This window comes from Arachis hypogaea, chromosome 14, assembly GCF_003086295.3.
Source record: "Arachis hypogaea cultivar Tifrunner chromosome 14, arahy.Tifrunner.gnm2.J5K5, whole genome shotgun sequence".
NCBI classification, from domain to species: Eukaryota; Viridiplantae; Streptophyta; class Magnoliopsida; order Fabales; family Fabaceae; genus Arachis; species Arachis hypogaea.
In genome coordinates this window covers 94,069,138-94,091,124 of record NC_092049.1, presented here as the reverse complement: position 1 = coordinate 94,091,124, position 21,987 = coordinate 94,069,138, and the positions used below count along the sequence as shown (strand labels likewise).

Genomic DNA, 21,987 nt, shown 5'->3' with positions numbered 1-21,987 from the left:
TATCTCTTGATCAACCTCTTCAAAGTCTTCAACCATGATATGCTTTGGAGGTTGTACACCCTCCTCAACATCCATATCAAACTTCTTGGAAGAGGGCTCTATAAGTCTAAATTCCCATGGACTTTCAACATTTCCCAAATCTTCAACCACTCCTTCCGGCTCAATTGTCTCAACTTCCTCCCTTGGTTGTGATTCTTGCTTTAACTCCTCTTCTTCACCTTGAAGCTCCAACTTCTCCTTCTCATTGTGCTCCTCAACTAATCCTCCACATTTAACAATAAGGGTGTCTTTGATAGTTGAGCACAATGATGCCAACTGGCTCATCATTTTGGTTAAGCTAGCCACCACTTCCCCCTGCTTTTGGCAACGAGTTAGGAGTTCTTGTTGTTCTTGCATTAGGGGTTGGAGATATTCGTCCTATGAAGGTGGAGGTGGAAAAGAAGGTTCATTATTTGGAGGAGAGGTGTCATAGTTGGAAGGTGGCTCATGTTGGTGAGAGTATTGAGGTGGTGTATATGGAGATGGTAGTTCTTGGGAGTATTAGTGTTGGAATGGTGGTGGCTCTAACTATGGTTCATATGGTGGTTGGTGTGGTATGTATGGGTTAGGATCATATAGAGGTGAATGGTGGTATGAGGCTTGTGAGTGAGGTTGATAAGGGCTATGTTGAGGAAAGGGGTCGTGGTGATTATGGTTGACAACCACAATGAGGGTCACCACATCCATTAGGTTGATATGCATTAGGAGTTGAATTGTACCCATAAGAAATCGGAGGAGGTTGTTGCCATGAAGGTTATCTATATGCTTGAGGCTCCTCCCACCTTTGATTCCCAAATTCTTGATGCACATCCTCATTGAAGCTTCCATTTCCTACAACATAGTTTAAACCAAACTCATAGCCAAAGTGATGAGAATTCATAGTAGCAAGGGAAAATAAAAACAAAGACCAACAAGAAAAAAAAAACCAAATCCTAAAACTAGCAAGCAAACCAAAAATCAAGCTATTCACATCATTCACATATATACAATAACCAATAACAAGCACACATTGCAACTCTCCGATAACGGCGCCAAAAACTTGAAAGAGCAAAACCGTCGGTTTAGAATTTCTTCTCGGTTAGAGGAAATAACTTCGTTGCAAGTATAGTTCCAAACCGACAAGTAATGCTCAATCAAAGTTTAGTTTTGGTTGTCACAAGTCCAACTCAATAAAGATAACCGAGAGTATTAGTCCCGGGTCATTCTCCCTAGGAATGATAATCGAGTGCTCAATTATTGGTTATGAGTATCATGGGGGTTGGGTTAATAAAACAAGAAATTAAAAAGGCAACAAAAGTAAAGCAAGCAACTAAAGATAGCAAATAATATAAAGAGAAACATTCATGGTAAGGATTGAGATTATAGGTTTTCTATCCTAGTCATTTATTATCATACAATGATTAACAAGAGCTAATCCTATTTCGTCATCTCCAACATAGGAAGAAGGTATAATGTTATCTTCATATTGAGAGAAAGTCTAATAAGACTAGTTAATCTCAATCTAAAAGTCCTAATCAACTTACTAATTGAATTAGCAAGAGATTAGAGTCAACGAAAACAATATTAACTAACAACCCTAGATCACCAACATGAGTTGGGTATTAATGACTTAAGATTACCTAATTTTTCTTTCCAAGCCAAAAATGCTCAAAAAGCTACTCTAACATCCAACCAAGCATTTTGTCAAACACTTGGAAGGCATAAAAGGAAAGCATCATAAAATTTCAAGAATATTAAATCTACAACTACCCAATGCAAGAAAATAACAATAGTAACTAAAGAAAGCAACAATAAACAAAGAAACATTAAACTGTATTAAAAGGGGATCCATATCTAATAAGAGTTCATCAACATAAAAGAGGCATAAAAGAGAAATTAACAATGTAAACTAAGAGAACAAAGATGTAGGAACAAGAAATTACAAGAAAAACTAGATGAAGACAAGAATTAAACACTAAATCTAAGAGAAATTACCCTAGATCTACCCTAATTCTAGAGAGAAGAGGAATTTTCTCTCTCTAGAAACTACCTAAAGCATGTTTCCTATACTAACTAATTGCTCCCCCCTTGACCCATCTTGAGTTCTGCATCAAATAGCCTCAGAAATGAGTTGGATCTGGGCTTGGAAAGCTCAGAAATCACCCCCAACGAATTCACTTTAATGAGGTCACGTGACCAACGTCATGCGTGCGCATGGTCGATGCGTGCCTGTCGCTGGCGAATTTCCTCCTCACACGTACGCGTGGGTGACGCGTGCGCGTGGCTTTGCAAATGTCCTTCTCACGCGTACACGTGGATGACGCGTGCGTGTGGCCCTGAATTTTTCAAATGCTCATTTCTTCATGAATTCTCTACTCTCCACTTATTCCATCCAACACTTGCCTTTTGAACCTGAAATCATTCAACAAACACATCAAGGCATCGAATGGAATTGAAGTGACTTAAATTTGGCTATTTAAAGGCCTAAAAAGCATGTTTTTATCTCTTAAGCACAGATTATGGAGAATTACAAAAGCATGCTATTTCATTGAATAAATGTGAGATAAGTTGATAAAATCCCCTAAATTAAGCACAAGATAAACCACAAAATTGGGGTTTATCAGGAATCCTCAACCTTAATCTTGTCCACCGCAACAAGAGAGAAAATTCTCAACCTCAACTTGCCTATTCCCAAAACTCTTAGATTAATAATTAATTAACTTTTTGAATAATTAACTAAATAAATAAATCTCTTTTAAAAGTAAGTTAAATACATTTTTCTTTAATAAACCTCATTTTCACCAAATCAAAAGTCTCAGATTAACATAAAAAATCCATTCTTCAATTCCATTTTAAAATTTCCAAAGCATAACTCTTAGATTTGAAATAATTGCATAAAACTTCTTTCAACTTCATTCTCAAGTTTAATAACTTTCCAAAAGACCCAAAAATTATTCCTCCTTGCCAATCAAATTCTAATACTATAAATTCACAAAAACTTCTCCAAATGTAATTCTTTAGTCAAACCCAAAACATAAGTCTTTTCATATTAAATTGAACTCGAAACAAAATTCTTTTCTTAAATAAATCAAATTCGAAACATAATTCTTTTCTTAATAGATAAAACTCAAAACATAATTATTTTCTCAATAATTCAAACTCAACATAATTCATTCTTTTCTTAATAAATTAAAATTAAATAATATAATTTTTAAATCTAAATTTTTCTAAGTAACACTTCAAACAAAGTCTCTAATTTTTATAAAAATTTCGGCAGCATCTCCTCTGAAATTTGGACTTTACCACCCTTCAAAGGTCTCAACCAAACCATTTCTCAAACCTTTTTCCAACGGGTTCAAAACCAAATCATTTTCCAATAAAACAAAATTCAAACTTCCAAATATCAAATCATTTTCGATGTCAAACCATTTCAAAATCAAACCGATTCCAAAATCAAATCATTTCCATATCTCAAATCATTTTCAATATCAAAATATTTACAAATCTCAAATCATTTCAGCAGCCACCACTACAAGAAAATAGACTTTCTGCCACACTTTAAAAGCGTGCCGAAAAGTGCAAAAAAGCGTGCCGATAGCTTTTTGCCACGCTTTTCGAGCTATCGGCACGCTTTTGAAAGGGTCACATCCGCCAGCGTGCCGGTTGCTCTATCGCCATGCTTTTGTGGATCTATCGCCACATTTTTTTGTTGGCACGCTTTCATCTTTTGCCACGCTTAAAAAGCGTGGCCATAGGTCTTAACCTATAGGTACGCTTAAAAAGTGTACCAAAAAATGCACATATCGCCATGCTTTTAAAACGTTCCAGAATGTTTTGAGTACCCTTTAAAAACGTGCCAATATATGAAGATATGGGTACACTTTTAAAGCGTGTCGGTTGCCTAGCTATGGCCACATTTATTAAGCGTGCCTGTTGAGCCCAACATTAAGATATAGCCACCCTTTTTAAGCGTGGCCATAAGTTTGGTCAGAATTTTTTTTAATTAATCTTCCTAATATTTCGTGCAAAATTCATATATAATTTTAAAATCATATACCAAAATAATTATGTATATTGAACTAATCCAACATATACATAAACTTCCTCATATATATATATATATATATATATATAATTTTTCACCACAAAAGTAGACTTTGAAGACAAAGTACCAAAAAGTAAAGTCATAACAAGTAAATAAAAATTGCAATTCCAACAAGTGTCAGATATCTACTTCTTTTATATACTTAGTTACAAAATATCAAATTTCATGAGTAGTGTGATCATCCATTATGAGCTCCATTTTTTTTACCACTTGATAAATCACTATTTTATGGTTTATCTTGTGCTCAATTAGGTGGTTTTTATCAACTCTTTACCTACTTATTCATACTATTCGCATGGTTTTACATTTGCCTTCCTAATTATGTGCTTTGATTGAAAACATGCTTCTTTGGCCTTAAGTTCCCTATATTTAATCCTCTCTTATTACCATTAGATGCCTTGATATGTGTGTTAAGTGATTTTAGAGGTTACAGGGCAGGAATGGCTCAGAGGATGGAAAGGAAGCATGCAAAAGTGGAAGGAATACAAGAAGTTGGAGAAATTGCTAAGCTGTCCAGCCTGACCTCTTCGCACTCAAACGGCTATAACTTGAGCTACAGAGGTTCAAATGATGCGGTTCCAGTTGCATTGGAAAGCTAACGTTTGGGACTTCACAACGATATATAATTTGCCATAGCTGACCCGAAGTTAGGCGACACGATCGCGTGAATGACGCGCCCGCATCGCATCTGCGAACTTCAATCCGCGCGGACGCGTGGACGACACCTCCGCATCACTTTCCCGCGACCTGAACGTAACAAAAATCACAGGGGGCGATTTCTAAGCTGTTTCTGACCCAGTTTTCGGCCCAGAAAGTACAGATTAGATGCTATAAAGTGGGAAAATCCATTCATTCATGATAATAAGCTCATAATTCATAATTGAGATGTAGTTTTAGAGAGAGAGGTTCTCTCCTCTCTCTTAGGATTTAGGATTTTAGGATTTCTATTAGTTTAGTTCAACTCATCTTCAGTCACAGGTTCAATATTCCTTTTATTTTATATTTCTCTTTTACTTTCAGATGCTTTAATGCTTGTATTAGTTATGTTGCCTAATTGGCTTATGAACTCCATGTTAGAATTGATTTCTTTATTTAATATAATTTGAGGTATTTTAGAATTATGATTGCTTTCTTTTATTTATATAAATAATTTAGATTTTTCCCTTTTGGCTTTGGTTGAGTCATTGGAGACGCTTGAGTTATCAAACTCATTGTTGATTGAAAATTGGAATTCTTCAAGAATTAATTCGAGTTCCAATAACTCTAACTTTTCCCAAGGAAAGACTAGGACTTGAGGAATCAGAATTAATTCATCCACTTAACTTACCTTCATAGTTAGAGGTTAACAAAGTGGGAGAAAAATCCAATTCTCATTACAATTGATAAGGATAACCAGGATAGGACTTCCAGTTTTCATACCTTGCCAAAGAGTCTATTTTATAGTTAGTTAGTTATTTATTTTATTCTTACTATCATTCAACATACTGCTTTCTTACTTTCAAAACTCCCAATTTACAAGACTCATAACCAATTATAAGAACATACCTCCCTGCAATTCCTTGAGAAGACGACCCGAGGTTTAAATACTCGGTTATCAATTTTAAAAAGGGGTTTGTTACATGTGACAACCAAAACTTTTGTAAGAAAGGTTGATTGCTTGGTTTAGTAACTATACTTACAACGAGTATTTATTATAACTTCTAAACCATCAATCTCCAGTTCTTTCAAAATGGCGCCGTTGCCGGGGAATTGCAAATGTGTGCCTTATTATTGGTTATTGTAAATATTTGCTTTTTGCTTGTTTATTTGTTTTTATTTTTGTTTTTATTTTTGCTTTTTCGTAAATTAAGAGGTTATTGCTCTTCAAACATTTTCAAAATTTAAATCTTTTCCAAATTTTTATCTTATATTGTTGACTTTTTCAAAATTTAAATTTCAAAATTTAAAAATTCAAATTTCAAAATTTTCAAATTTCAAATTTTAAAATCAAAATTTAATTTTCAAAATTTAAATTTCAATAACCTTTTAATTTAAATTTGTTTTTATTTTTGTTTTTAATTGTTATTAGCTACCATGAATTCTCACCCCTCTCACTTTGAGTTTGGTTCTAAATCTGTTGAAGGGAGTGGAAGCTATAACAGGAATATGCATCAAGGTCTAAGCAATCAAAGATGGATGGAGCCAAGAGGATCTGATCAACCCTTTAGGCAACAACATCCTCCAAGATATCATGGGCAAGGACCGCTCTACAATGCATACCAAGCTGATAGATATGGTGGACCCCCTTGTAATTACCAACAAGCCCCACCCTGTGCTTATGAACCACCTCCCCAACATACCTTTGAACCACCAAACTCACAAGTCCCTTTACACCATTTACCTCCATATGACCCTAACCCACATCCACCATATCAACCACCCTATGAACCGAATGAGCCATGCATAGATCCACCCCAACCTCCATTGGATAACAATACACTCATCTCTAACATCATTGGTCTCACCTCTACACTCCAAAATCTTATATCCCGCATGAACCAACCCTCTACCTCCAAAATTCAACCCTCAAGCTCTAGTGCACTTCTTTTTTAACCACATAATGATCTTTTCATCCCATTACCACCCTCCATGGAAGAGCACCCACATCCATCAATCCAAGAGCAAGATGATCCCAATTATGCTATTGATATGGAACAGGAAAGAAGGAATCATCTTCGCGAATCCATACTTCATAAAGAGCTAGAGGAGGCCCTATGGGTAAGGGTAGGAGAGACCCTTAAAGATGAAAGAGTAGTTGAAAGGAGTTGTCATGGAAAGAAAATCATCGAGGATGAGTACGATTTTATACTTAAACAACTGGACAAAGCAGCAATTATTAAAAAGGAAGAAGTGGTTGAAGACTTAAGAGATGCTGTACCTCCATGGGAAAGTCAAGACATAGAGCCTCCTTCCAAGACGGTTGCATTTGATGTTGAGGAGGGTGTACAACCTCCAAGGCATGTCATGGTTAAGGACTTGAAAGAGGTCGATCAAGATATGGAGATTCAAGAAAAAGAAGCACAATCTCCCATGCCCTTGGTGAGCAATGAAGAAGAGATTGAATTGGAAGAAAGCTGCCAAGAGGAAGAGGTTGAAATTGAAGAAGCTTACAAGGAGGTGGAAGTTGTCAGAGAAGAGCACAAGGGAGTGAAGCTTGCAAGTTCATTAGAAACACCTCTCCCAAGGCCATTACCGTCCAACACAACTTTCAAGTGGGTAAAATTCTTATCTTTGACCTTTACTTTCTCACTTGAATATGGGCTACTAGAGACGGATGGTCAACTTAGAGCTCTTTGTGGCATTAAGAGTAAGAGGAAGCTGGTTAGTGGTTGGAGTTGTCAAGCAAGGTTCAACATGGTGGAAAGCTCAAAGTTTACATGCAAGGGTTGGTGTAAAGCTCAATTGAATGGGTCTAGGAAGTTGTTTGGACGCTTCACTGAGAATTCTAAAGCTGAACCACCCGGATGGAATCATGATAATCAACTTGAAGACGGGTGTAGAAACAAGATTTGGGATCCCGGAGGTTACTGGAAGTACAAACACTGGTGGGGATTCCTGGATGAATACAAGCATAAGCCACATAATAGGGCTCACCAAATGTCCAACTTAAGGACTCTAACTAAAAGTGCTAGGTGGGAGACAACCCACCATGGTATGATCGTTCCTTTTTTCATTTTTTTACTTAGTTTTATTTGTTTTCGAGTTTTATTTTATTTTATTGAACCTAGAGTTTTGCATAACATTCATATTAGCATTGCATTCTGCATACTGCATAAAAAAAATGCACGCAACGCGGTAGCGTCGCTGACGCGTCCGCGTCACCATTGCGTTGGGGAAAAGAAAAGTGAACAGAGAGTTATGCGAGAGCGTGGCTGGAGGTGTGCCTTTAGCACAAATCATCCCACGCGACCGCATCGCTGACGCGTTTGCGTCATGTGGCAAAAGAGCCTCCCACGCATTCGCGTCACTCACGCGGATGCGTGACCTGAAATTCGGTGTAAAAAAGGGTGCACGACTGAAAGTTGTGTAAGAGTGGTGTTGGACTGGTATTGAACACACAAGCCTTACCATGCGGACGCATGGCTCACGCGTCCGCGTCATACCCCCATAATGGCCACACACGCGATCGCGTCGACCACGCGACCGCGTCACCCTGGATTTTGGCAATACTAAATTTTGAACAGAGAGTTGTGCGAGCGCAAGGCTGCCCTCGCGCCAGTAGCAAAAAACGAGTCACGCGTCCGCGTGACCGACGCGACCGCGTCGTCTCCTCTAAGCGCCATCCGCGCGAACGCGTACCCCACGCGTCCGCGTCGCCTGCGCCGCACAACTCATCCAAATCAGCGCCAATTACCTTCTCTTCTCTTTTCTAATCCTAATTTCTTCTATCTTTTCTTCTTTCTTTCTTACTTTATTTCTTTCACTTCTCATTCCTTTTCACCTTCATTCTATTTTACTTAATTTATTTGCATACTTTCATTCATTGCATTATTGGTGTTAGAAATTTATTTGGATTATTAAGGGAATTGTTTGACAATTATATATTAATTTTATAGGGTTGCTTGCATGTTCAATTTAATACTTTCAATAGCTTATTTACCATGCATGCTATGTGTTTGTGAAAACGCCCATATGGCAGTATACACCATTTTGAGATTTCTTTTAATCTACTACTCTAATTGCTTGCTTTTCACACAAACCCTTCTTTTATTTTATTATTTAAATATAATTATTATTACCAACATGTTGTTAGTTTGAAAGACTTGGTAATCTAACTTGGACATTGAATGCTTGATCTATGCTACTCATGCCTTAGCCAGCATGCCAATAAACATCTTGCATTTAATTGTTATTACATGCACCTGCTATATTTCCATTGATGACCTTTTCACATGTAGTCATGACCATGTGTTAACGTCATTCTTCTTTATTGTGTATTGATTACCACCTTTTCCGCTCTCTTTCTTGCTCTAACCCTTAGCTTTAAAAGTTACTTTCTTTTTCCCTTTTCAGGATGGCCACCAAGAAGGGTAAAGAGAAAGCTACTCCCAAACCACCGGCAAGGAAAGGACCAAAAAGAGCCCCAGTTGAGGAACCACAACCCCATCCACTTGCACATCTTAGCATGCACCGAGGACGGTGCAATCTTGAAGTGTGGGGAGGTCGATACCGACTTCCAGGGGTTAGTTACCTTCTTTTCAACACCAATACTCTATTTTCTTTATTTGTTCATTGTTGCATTTGCATATTTTGTTTGTTTGATTTTGTGCATTTAGTTACTATTTGGTTGAAGTAATATTTTCTTTTTCAAGAAATTTTTATAGTATTTCACTAATTTAAATTGAAAAAGTTTTTGTTAAATTTGTTTGAAGTTGCATTTGGAACATGGTTTTTGAGCCAAAGAACACACAACCTGTGAGATTTTGAGCTTATTTACATGGTTACATGATTTAACCATAAATTTTTATTCTTGTGCGTTTTCTTCTCTATAATTGCAATCTTTGCTTTGTTCCATTCTATATGTCCATTATTTAGTGTATTTACATGCTTGCATATGATTGAGGCCATTATTTGTTATTAGCTCACTTATCCCAAATAAGCCTACCTTTTACATCACCCTTGTTAGCCACTTTGAACTTTTTAACCCCCTTCTATTTCATAACCACATTACTAGCCTTAAGCAGAAAAACAAAATAAAAATCTCAAGTTGAACCCTTGGTTAGCTTAAGATAGATATTGTGTATAATTTAAGTGTGGAGAATTTTATGGGAACATGGGATGATATGAAAAAGTAGGGAATTAAATTGAATAAGTTATTTGAAAATTTGGGAAGCATGCTCATATGAAATCAAAATAATTAAATTACCATGTGCATTGAAAAAAAATATTAAGTAATTAAATAAGGGGATACAAAAAAAAGAGAGAAAAATAAAAGAGAAAAATAATATTACCCCAAATACAAAATAAAAAGAATCAATGCACATAGGACAAAATTCAAAAATAAGTTTGATACATGAGCATGTAATACAAAAGTGGGAAAAATTTGGGTAGCTAGGTAAAGCATTTTAAAATTATATAAAGTATGTATATGTTAGGTGAGATCTTAGACTAATCAAGGATTCACTGTATATAGCTCACTTAGCCATATATATACCCTCACCCTTACCTTAGCCCCATTACAACCTTGAAAAGACCTCATGATGTTTGCATTGGTACATTAAATTTTTGTTGATTGGTTAAATGAAGAACAAAGTTTAGAAAGCATGACTAGAGAAGAGTAGAGCGATTAACCCTAGACACTTGAGAGATTAGAGTAATATACACTACCAGTAAGGGTTCAATGCTTAATTCTCTGTTCCCTGCTTTCATAAGCTATCTTCTTACAAGTTTACTTGTCTTTTACTATGTAATTTGAATTAGTGAAATCTGATTCATGTTTGTCTTGAAAAGATTTATTTACTTTTAACTAAGTAGGTAGAAACATTTTGCATGTAGTTGCATTCATATAGATAGGTTGCATCTCATACATTCTACCATTCCTCTTCACCCCTTTATAGTTTCTCTTGAACTTAGCATGAGGACATGCTAATGTTTAAGTGTGGGGAGGTTGATAAACCACTATTTTATGGTTTATCTTGTGCTCAATTAGGTGGTTTTTATCAACTCTTTACCCACTTATTCATACTATTCGCATGGTTTTACATTTGCCTTCCTAATTATGTGCTTTGATTGAAAACATGCTTCTTTGGCCTTAAGTTCCCTATATTTAATCCTCTCTTATTACCATTAGATGCCTTGATATGTGTGTTAAGTGATTTTAGAGGTTATAGGGCAGGAATGGATCAGAGGATGGAAAGGAAGCATGCAAAAGTGGAAGGAATACAAGAAGTTGGAGAAATTGCTAAGCTGTCCAGCCTGACCTCTTCGCACTCAAACGGCTATAACTTGAGCTACAGAGGTCCAAATGATGCGGTTCCAGTTGCGTTGGAAAGCTAACGTCTGGGGCTTCACAACGATATATAATTTGCCATATCTGACCCGAAGTTAGGCGACGCGAACGCGTGAATGACGCGCCCGCATCGCATCTGCGAACTTCAATCCGCGCGGACGACACCTCCGCATCACTTTCCCGCGACCTGAACATAACAAAAATCACAGGGGGCAATTTCTAAGCTGTTTCTGACCCAGTTTTCGGCCCAGAAAGTACAGATTAGATGCTATAAAGTGGGAGAATCCATTCATTCATGATAATAAGCTCATAATTCATAATTGAGATGTAGTTTTAGAGAGAGAGGTTCTCTCCTCTCTCTTAGGATTTAGGATTTTAGGATTTCTATTAGTTTAGTTCAACTCATCTTCAGTCACAGGTTCAATATTCCTTTTATTTTATATTTCTCTTTTACTTTCAGATGCTTTAATGCTTGTATTAGTTATGTTGCCTAATTGGCTTATGAACTCCATGTTAGAATTGATTTCTTTATTTAATATAATTTGAGGTATTTTAGAATTATGATTGCTTTCTTTTATTTATATAAATAATTTAGATTTTTCCCTTTTGGCTTTGGTTGAGTCATTGGAGACGCTTGAGTTATCAAACTCATTGTTGATTGAAAATTGGAATTCTTCAAGAATTAATTCGAGTTCCAATAACTCTAACTTTTCCCAAGGAAAGACTAGGACTTGAGGAATCAGAATTAATTCATCCACTTAACTTACCTTCATAGTTAGAGGTTAACAAAGTGGGAGAAAAATCCAATTCTCATTACAATTGATAAGGATAACCAGGATAGGACTTCCAGTTTTCATACCTTGCCAAAGAGTCTATTTTATAGTTAGTTAGTTATTTATTTTATTCTTACTATCATTCAACATACTGCTTCCTTACTTTTAAAACTCCCAATTTACAAGACTCATAACCAATTATAAGAACATACCTCCCTGCAATTCCTTGAGAAGACGACCCGAGGTTTAAATACTCGGTTATCAATTTTAAAAAGGGGTTTGTTACATGTGACAACCAAAACTTTTGTAAGAAAGGTTGATTGCTTGGTTTCGTAACTATACTTACAACGAGTATTTATTATAACTTCTAAACCATCAATCTCCAGTTCTTTCACCACTGCCCTGCAAAATTTTAAATAATCTTGTGTTAGTGCATGTTATAAAAGCTACTTTAATTAAGTCCAACAAATCCAATTCCAAATCCAAATCCAAATTGATTACAAATAAAAATTCCAAGGCAACTTTAATTAGGTCCCGCAATAATGCATATTCAACCATTAGAACAAAAAACACAAATCAAAAAATAAAATTGTGACTCACTCAATTTTAATATGACTGCATTAGTGAATTATATACAAACAGATGTAGTAGTAATTGCATTTAACTGAGTTGCTATGGCTAACACAGATTTCAGACCCTACATAGTACATAGTACTTACTCTACAAAGCAAACTACAAATAAGGATAAGGTATTCTTTGCAATTTTCAAATCAGCAAAGTCCTCAATATTCAAAGAGGCAAATGCACTCAAGTAAAGGTAAATTTTAATACAATTGGGTGTGGTGTTGATAAAGCAAACTAAAAACAAAGTGTATGTGTTTGAATAACTTAAATTTTGTTGCAGTCTCAAACTAAAAGAAGTGAGAACTCACAGCTTAGAGCGAAAAATGAGAAGCTTAGAGCAGATAACATGAGGTTGGATCCTCGGTGATGAGAACCGTGGGTTTTGCGTCGAGACCACGGAGACGAAGATGACGAGGAGGCAGGAGGCGCGGTGGCTGGAGAGGAAGGAGATGGACAAGGCAGAGGAGAGAGAAAGAGATCTGGAAGATGAAAGTGAAAAGATTCAAAGGGTTTGTGAATGTGCGGTGGCCATTATTGAAGTTGCGTAGAAAGAGGTGAAGTTGAATGCGAGTGTTAGTAAGAAGAGAGATTTGGACGAGGATTCGATTGTAGACAGAGCTCCATGATTTGCTGGGTGTTAGGGTTTTCAGAGTGTTAGTGTAATAGTGTTATAGAGGAGAAGAGTAGAAGTCTGATGAGTTAGTGTAGCGCGTTTGGGATTCGGAGTTTCTTTTTTTCAGTGGGAACTTTTTCGCCACGCTTTTTTAAGGGATGCCAATAGAGTTTTTGAAAATGGGGATGCTTTAAAAACATCTCAAGATCAAAAACTTTTTGCCACGCTTTTAAAAGTATCTTTGTTTCTTTCTATGGCCATGCTTTTGAAGTGTGGCAAAAAAGAAGGGTGGCCAAAATTTTAATCAGTCGCCACTCTCGTAAAAGCGTGCCGATTTCCTTTTATGGTCACGCTTTTCAAGCGTGGCAATAAAAAAGCGTGGCCAAATTTTAAATAAGTGGCCACCCTCGTAAAAGCGTGCCGATTTCCCTCTATGACCACGCTTTTTAAGCGTGGCAAAAAAAAACGTGGCCAAATCTCAAATCAGTGGCCACCCTCACAAAAGCGTGGCCATTGACCACTTTTGGCTACGCTTTAAAAGCGTGGCAAAAAAAAGTGTGCCGACAGACCTTTTTTCTTGTAGTGCACCAATTTAACAAAATAAATCAATAAATCAGATTTCTCAATGACTCCAACACAATCAAGAAACTGAGATAACCATCAAGTGACCACTTCAACAACAACCAACCAAGCAAGCAATTACATTTATTCAAAGCAACTCAGTTCAATCCATAAGACTTATGCAATCGTAAACGTGTCAAAGAAACCCTTTTCTCTTAATGGTGCGCGAAATTAAAACTCGCACAACTTCATCAGCAAGTTCACCCGATCATCCAAGTAATACCTCAGGTGAGTGAGGATCGATCCCACGAGGATTGTTGGATTGAACAAGCAATAGTTATTGTGCTGGACTTAGTCAGGAGAATAGAGAAAGAGTGGTTGTTGTTGAATTTGCATAAAGCAAAATAATAGAGAAAGCAGTAAAGAATTGGTGTAGAAACAAAAATGAGAAACAGTTAAGCCCTCAGAGATGTTTATCTTTCCGGATTAATACTTATTACCAACTACTTTAACAATGAGTGATTCATTCTATGGCAAACTGTAAGTGATTAAAACCTATTTCCCTAGCGATTTAATCTCCTCCAATCCTACGAAAAGTGCCACAGAGAAGGTCAAATCTTTCAGATCAGAGAGTGAAGCTCAGCATTCTAGTTTAGCGCCACAGAAACCTCAATTACCCAAAGCTAACTGGATTATATGTCACATATCTATTAGCCCAGATGAATTTCAGTTTAGGAGGAGTGCTTTTAAACTGTAGCTCAAGTGACCTTGGTCAGAGTATCACAGGAACTCATGTACAAAAAGGGACATACCCAATTTTATTTGGATGAAGAATGAAAACAACACTTTAGAATTGAATCAAACATATATTAAAATAGAAGAGTAATGATATTAATCCATATAAATAAACAGAGCTCCTAACCTTAACCAGGAGGTTTAATTGCTCATGACTTACAAAGAAAACAGAAAAGAAGATCCAAAATCACCTCTTCCATAAACCTAAGTAATCTCCTCTTTAAATAGTAAATACTATCCTTAAAAAATGTTAATTTAAATTTAAAAGTTACAAGGATAAGACTAGATAAGCTAAGGAGTGCTAAAATCCACTTTGAGGCCCACTTGGTCATGTGCTTCGTATGGTGCTTGGCGTTCAACTAGGGTTTTGGGCGTTGAACGCCCATTGGAGGGTGAACTTGCTGGTCTTTGGTGCACGAATCTCCACACTTCGTACAACTATACCAGCAAGTGTACTGGGTCGTCCAAGTAATACCTAAGTGAGTTAGGTTCGATCCCACGAGGATTGTGATTTGAAACAAGCTATGATTATCTTGTAGATCTTAGTCAGACGGATAGAAGAGTTGTTGGATTTGTTTAAATGCATAAAAAGAAAATAAAGAGATCTTAACTATGTTGACCTGTTTACAATGATAGGAAGATGGTTAAGGCTTGGAGATGCTTTGTCCTTCTGGATTAACTCTGGTCTTACTGTCTTCTTCAATTGTGAATGATTTCTTCTATGGCAGGCTATATGTGATCAATGCCGGTTGAGAGGTAGCCAATGCTCCTCTAGATCTGAACCCCAGGGTTAGTATGGATCCATTCTGATTGAGGGTGAAGCTCCTGCAGTCCATTCTCCTTAATGATCCTACTCAAAACGCCACAGACAAGGTCGGATCCTCCGGATCAGAGAATGTTGTGCCTTTGGGTTCTAGCCTCTACCATAAAGACCCTAATCTCCCCATACCTCGGCTGAACTGGTGTCTCAAGAAGTCCCCAATGAAGTCGTGGATTAGCCGTCTAAGAGATGTATAATCAAGCTAGTGGTTCAATGCTTTCCAGTTACGTATTCACACGAACCCAAGAAGAACATGGGTGGTTGTCAGGCACGCAATCTTAGATTAAAGAATGAAGATGATTGTCACTAGTCATCCTACTCATCAGGTTGAAGAACGAAGATACATCTTAGAATTGAATCAAATACAAATTGAAGAGAAATAGTAATACTTCTATTGATCTATGAAACTCAGCAAGGCTCATCCCCTCAATCTAGGAGGTTTAGAAACTCATACTGATAGAAAATGCAATGTGAAAAATGAAATATGGCAGATCTCCTCCCTGAAGATCATGTAAAATTTCTTTAAATACTAAGCTAATGACTAAGGATTACATAAGAAAGAGTAAAATAATCTTTTAGTGCTAAAATTCACTTCTGGGACCCACTTGATGAGTGTTTGGGCTGAGCTTGATTGAGATCCACGTGCTAGAAGGCCTCTAGGACATTGAACGCTGGCTAGGGGGTCCTCTTTGGGCATTTGGACGCTGGTCTCCTCCTTGTGGGCGCTGGACGCCAGAATAGGGCAGGAGGCTGGTGTTGAACGCCAATTTTGGGCCTTCAATTCTGAAGCAAAGTATGGACTATTATATATTGCTGAAAAGCGCTTTAAGTTAGATTTTCAGAGCCGATGAGAATTCTCCATTTGGACTTCTATAACTCCAAAAAAGCTCTTTCGAGTGAAAGGATGTTAGATCTGGACAGCATCTGCAGTGTTTTCTCTGCTTCTGAATTAGACTTTTGCTCCAGCTCCTTAATTTCAGCCAGAAAATACCTACAATTGCACAAAAACACAAAAACTCAAAGTAGAATCCAAAAATATGAATTTTACACTAAAACCTATGAAAATTTAATAAAACTCAAATAAAACATGCTAAAAACTATATGAAAATGATACCGAAAAGCGTATAAAATATCCGCTCATCACAACACCAAACTTAAACTGTTGCTTGTCCCTAAGCAACTAAAAACAAAGTAGGATAAAAAGAAGAGTAAGATACAATAAATCTCAGAGTTTCCAATGAAGCTCAGTTTCAATTAGATGAGCGGGACTTTGTAGCTTTGCTTCTGAATAGTTTTGGCATCTCACTAACCATTGAAACTCAGAAGTGTTGGTCTCTTTAGGAACTTAGAATCCAGATGATATTAATGACTCTCCTAGTTCAGTTCTTTTTTATTCTTGAACACAGCTTTTAGAGTCTTGGCCGTGACCCTAAGCACTTTGTTTTCCAGTATTACCACCGGATATATAAATGCCACAGACACTTTAACTAGGTGAACCCTTTCGGATTGTGATTCAGCTTTGCTAGAATCCCTAGATAGAGGTGTCCAGAGTTTTTAAGCACACTCTATTTGCTTTGAATCACGACTTTAATTGCTCAATCTCAAGCTTTTCACTTTACACCTTCACACCACAAGCACATGGTTAGGGACAGCTTGGTTGAGCCGCTTAGGCCAGGATTTTGTTTCCCTTAGGCCCTCTTAACCATTGATACTCAAAGCCTTGGATCTTTTTACCCTTACCTTTTGGTTTAAAGGGTTATTGGCTTTTTACTCTTGCCTTTTGGTTTAAAGAGCTATTGGCTTTTTCTACTTTTTTATTTCTCTTTTTTTTGCATGCTTTCTTTTTCTTTTATTGCAACATGCTTTTTCTTTTTCTTTTTGCTGCTTTTTCTTGCTTCAAGAATCAATTTATTTGGATTTTTTAGATTACCAATAATACTTTTTCTTTTTCGTTATTCTTTCAAGAGCCAACATTCTAAAATTCCAATTTCAAATATGCACTGTTTATTCATACATTCAGAAAACAAAAGTAATGCCACCACATCAAGATAATTGAACTATTCTTATGATAAACTTTAAATTCATGTATCTCAATTCTTTTCAAATAAAATTTTCTTTTAAGTAATAGTGAGAGACATGTTGAACATTTTATAACTTTAAGACATAGATAGAAATGATCATACAATAAGAACAAGAGAACAGACAATAAAACATAACAGAAAACAGAAAAAAATGTCATAAGGAGAGGGGATTAAGAGAACGAATCCACCTTAATGGTGGCGGCTAGTGCTCTTCCTTGAGGATCCAATGTAGTTCTTGATCTCTTCAATGTCACTCCTTTGTCTTTGTTGTTCTTCCCTCATAGTCCTTTGATCTTCTCTAATTTCATTGAGGATGGTGGAATGCTCTTGATGTTTCATCCTCAACTTATTCATGTTGGAGCTTAATTCTCCCACAAAGTATGCCATTGATCCCAATAGCTTTGAGGAGGAAAATACATCCCTTGAGGCATCTCAGAGATCTCATACTGAGGCGACTGCACAGGCTCATGTGCATGCTCTCTAGTTTGCTCCATCCTCTTCTTAGTGATGGGCTTGTCTTCCTCAATGAAGATGTCTCCTTCTATGAAAATTTCAGCTGAATTGCATAGGTGACAAATGAGGTGAGGGAAAGCCAACCTTGCTTTGGTGGAGGGCTTTTTAGCTATCTTGTACAATTCTTAAGGTATCACCTCATGTGCTTCCACCTCACTCCTAGTCATGATGCAATGAATCATGATGGCTCTGTCAATGGTCACCTCTGACCGATTGCTAGTAGAGATGATAGAGTGTTGGATGAATTCCAACCATCCTCTAGCTACAGGCTTAAGGTCAAGCCTTCTTAGTTGAGTGGGCTTGCCTTGGGAATCCCTTTTCCACTGTGCTCCTTCCATACAGATGTATGAGAGCACTTGATCCAGTCTTTGATCAAAGTTGACTCTTCTAGTGTAAGGATGTGGGTCTCCTTACATCAAAGGCAAGTTAAACGCCACCCTCAAACTTTCCGGGCTAAAATCTAAGATTCTCCCTCGGACCATGGTGCTCCAATTCTTGGGATTTGGGTTCATACTAATGTCATGGATTTTTGTGACCCATGCATTAGCATAGAACTCTTGCACCATTAAGATCCCAACCTATTGGATGGGATTGGTTAGGACTTCCCAACCTCTTCTCCGGATTTTCAGATACTCATTCTTCTTAAGCCTGAAAGGGACCTTAGGGATTACCTTCTTCTCTGCTAACTACTTCATAAAAGTGGTCTTGGTGGGCTTTGGTGATGAATCTCTCCATCTTGGAAGTGGCAGCTACGGACTTTTCTTTCCTTTTTCTAGAGGATTCTCCAACCTTGGGTGCCATAAGTGGTAATAGAAAGAAAAAAGCAATGCTTTTCCCACACCAAACTTAAAAGCTTTGCTTGTCCTCGAGCAAAAATAAATAAAAGAGAAGAATAGAGTAGAAGAAGAAGAAAATAGAAGAAGATAGAGGGAGGAAGCAATTCGGCCAAGGGGACTATGATGTGTATGAAGTGTGTGTATGAAGGGTTAGTAACAGGGGGTACTTATATGAGTGGGCTAGGTTTGGGTTCGGTCATGGGTGGGGTAAATGGGAGGAAAATTTGATTTTGTAGTGGGTGGGAGTTGGTGGGAGTTATAATGGTTTTGGGGAAGTGATATAGATGTGATTGGGCTAGGATTTATAGGGAAGAGTGTATGGAAAAGTGTGAAAGTAAGAAGGATGAAGTGGGGTAGGTAAAGATGATGTAGGATCCACTGGTCCTGAGAGGCTAGGAAATTCAGAATCCTTGACCTCTGCATTGGCGTTGAATGCCCAGGGTCTACTCCCTGAATGCCAGCTTTGTTGCCATTTGGGGCGTTAAACGCCCAGCCAGTGCTCCCTGGCTAGTGTTCAACGCCAGCAACACACTCCATCCAGAGAGGTCTATTTTCATTGCTGAACCTTTCTGACTCTGTTCTGACTGATGCACATGATCATGAACCTAAAGAAAATAACTTAATGGAAAACAAAATTAAGGAATTAAAAGAAATAGAAATAATTAATTAGGGTTGGGTTGCCTCCCAATAAGCGCTTCTTTAACGTCATTAGCTTGACAGTTAGCTCCTTACGGAGGTGAGTATGGGCTCAGAATTTCGCCCCTTATAGTGAACTTTCTTCTTGTCTTCTCATGAATGAGCTCCACATGCTCTAGAGACAGGACACGACTCACTGTATGTGGTATGACTGGCTTCTTAGAGAAGACAACTCTCGTGCCAGGTAAGAGGCCTTCAGTGGGGACTTTCTTGTCCCTCCAGCCTTTAGGTACTTTCTTCTTAGTACCTTTGTTATCAGTGCTTGTTAATAGTTGTCCAACACTAAACTTAGAATTGATGTTTGGGGGCTTAGTAAAGATCTGCACTGAAAGAGATGGTTAGAATACTAAGTGTTGTACAGTTATCTCTCTATTTTCAGAGGGAGAGTTGGGGTGAGGCATCTTAAACAAGATGTGATCCTCCCCTAGTTGTAGGATCAGTTCTCCCTTAGCTACATGAATGATAGCATTGGCAGTGGCTAGGAAAGGTCTTCCAAGGATGTTGGATTCATCCTCATCTTTCCCAGTATCTAAGATTATGAAGTTTGCAGGGATGTACAAGTCTTCAACCTTTATCAAGACATCCTCTATTAAGCCATATACTTTCTTCATTGATTTATCTGCCATCTCTAGTGAGATGTTTGCAGCTTGTGCCTCAAAGATTCCTAGCTTCTCCATTACAGAGAGTGGCATGATGTTTATGCTTGACCCTAGGTCACACAGAGCCTTCTCAAAGGTCATAGTGCCTATGGTGCAGGGAATCAGGAAGCGTCCAGGATCTGGAAGCTTCTAAGGTAGCTTCTGCTGAACTAAAGCTTTGAGTTCTTTGGAAAGCACTAGAGTTCTTCCTCCAAAGGCTTTGTACCAAATAGCTTGGCATTCAGCTTCATAAGAGCTCCTAAGTACTGAGCAACTTGCTCTTCCCTAGTATTTTCATCCTCATCAGAGGATGAGTAGTCATCAGAACTCAAGCCCTGCAGAAGTGCATGCAAAGGAACCTCTATGTTCTCTATATGAACCTTGGCTCCCTTTAGTTCTTGGATAGGGATTTCTTGAGTAGGTATTGAGCACTCAGAGGTTGTGCCTTTACTGGCATTCAACGCCAGCTCTGATGGCTCTTTAGGCATTGAACGCCCATGATACATACCCTTACTGGCGTTAAACACCAGTTCCCTTACCATTTTGGGTGTTGAACGCCCAGCAGGGATGTCCTTGCTGGCGTTCAATGCCAACTTCCCTACCTGTTTGGGCATTGAACACCCAGTGAGGGCTTCCTCACTGGTGTTCAGTGCCAGCTTAAATGCCTGGTTGGGCGTTGAATACCCAGTGAGGGCTTCTTCACTGGCGTTCAGTGCCAAGATCTTAGCCATTTTGGGCATTGAACGCCCAGTGAAATCTTCCTCACTAGCATTCAATGCCTTCCCAGTCTCTCCAGATTCGGCCTCTGCCTCAGTGGTGATGGCCTTGCACTCTTCTCTTGGGTTCACTTCAATGTTACTAGGAAGAATGTCAGGAGGAGTCTCAGGGATCCTCTTGCTCAGTTGACCAATTTGTACCTCCAGATTTCTGATGGAGGACCTTGTTTCAGTTATGAAACTATAAGTGGTCTTAGAGAGGTTGGAGACTAGAATGTCTAAGTTAGAAAGGCTCTGCTTAGGAGTCTCCATATTCCCTTGAGAAGATGGGAATGGTGGCATGTTGTTGAACCTATTCTGGTTCTTTCCACTTTGATTATTATTGAAGCCTTGCTGAGGCTTCTGTTGATCCTTCCATGAAAGGTTAGGATGATTCCTCCATGAAGGATTGTAGGTATTTTCATAGGATTCTCCCATGTAATTCACCTCCTCCAGGGTGGGTTGATCAGGATCATAAGCTTCTACTTCAGAAGAAGCTTCCTGAGTGCTGCCAACTACAGCTTGCATTCCAGTCAAATGCTGAGAGATTATATTGACCTGCTGGGTCAAGATCTAGTTCTGAGCTAATATGGCATTCAGAGTGTCAACTTCAATAACTTTTTTCTTCTGAGGGACCCCATTGTTCACAAGGTTTCTCTCAGAGGTGTACATGAATTGGTTGTTTGCAACCATCTCAATGAGTTCTCTTGCTTCTGTAGGTATTTTCTTTAAGTGGAGTGATCCACCTGCAGAGCTGTCCAATGATATTTTGGACATCTCAGAAAGACCATCATAGAAAATTTCTAGGATAGACCATTCTGAGAGCATGTCAAGAGGACACCTCCTGATCAATTGCTTGTATCTTTTCCAAGCTTCATAGAGGGGTTCACCTTCTTTTTGTCTGAAGGTTTGAACTTCCACTCTGATTTTGCTCATCTTTTGAGGAGGAAAGAATTTGGCCAAGAAAGCATTGGCCAGCTTTTTCCAAGAGTCTAGGCTTTCTTTAGGTTGAGAATCCAAGCATATCTTAGCTATGTCTCTTACAGCAAAGGGAAAGAGCATAAGTCTGTAGACCTCAGGATTCACTTAATTGGTCTTAACAGTGTCACAAATTTGCAAGAATTCAGCTAGGAACTGATGTGAATCTTCCAGTGGAAGTCCATGGAACTTG

General features: G+C 38.0%; 1 non-coding gene across 1 annotated transcript; it reads left to right on the top strand.

The window, feature by feature from the left end:
- The first annotated feature begins 21,637 nt into the window (after window positions 1–21,637).
- LOC112745676 (small nucleolar RNA R71) lies at window positions 21,638–21,746 on the top strand. The gene has a single exon (XR_003173591.1). It is a non-coding gene; the product is annotated as a small nucleolar RNA R71 (small nucleolar RNA).
- The last annotated feature ends 241 nt before the right edge of the window (window positions 21,747–21,987 follow it).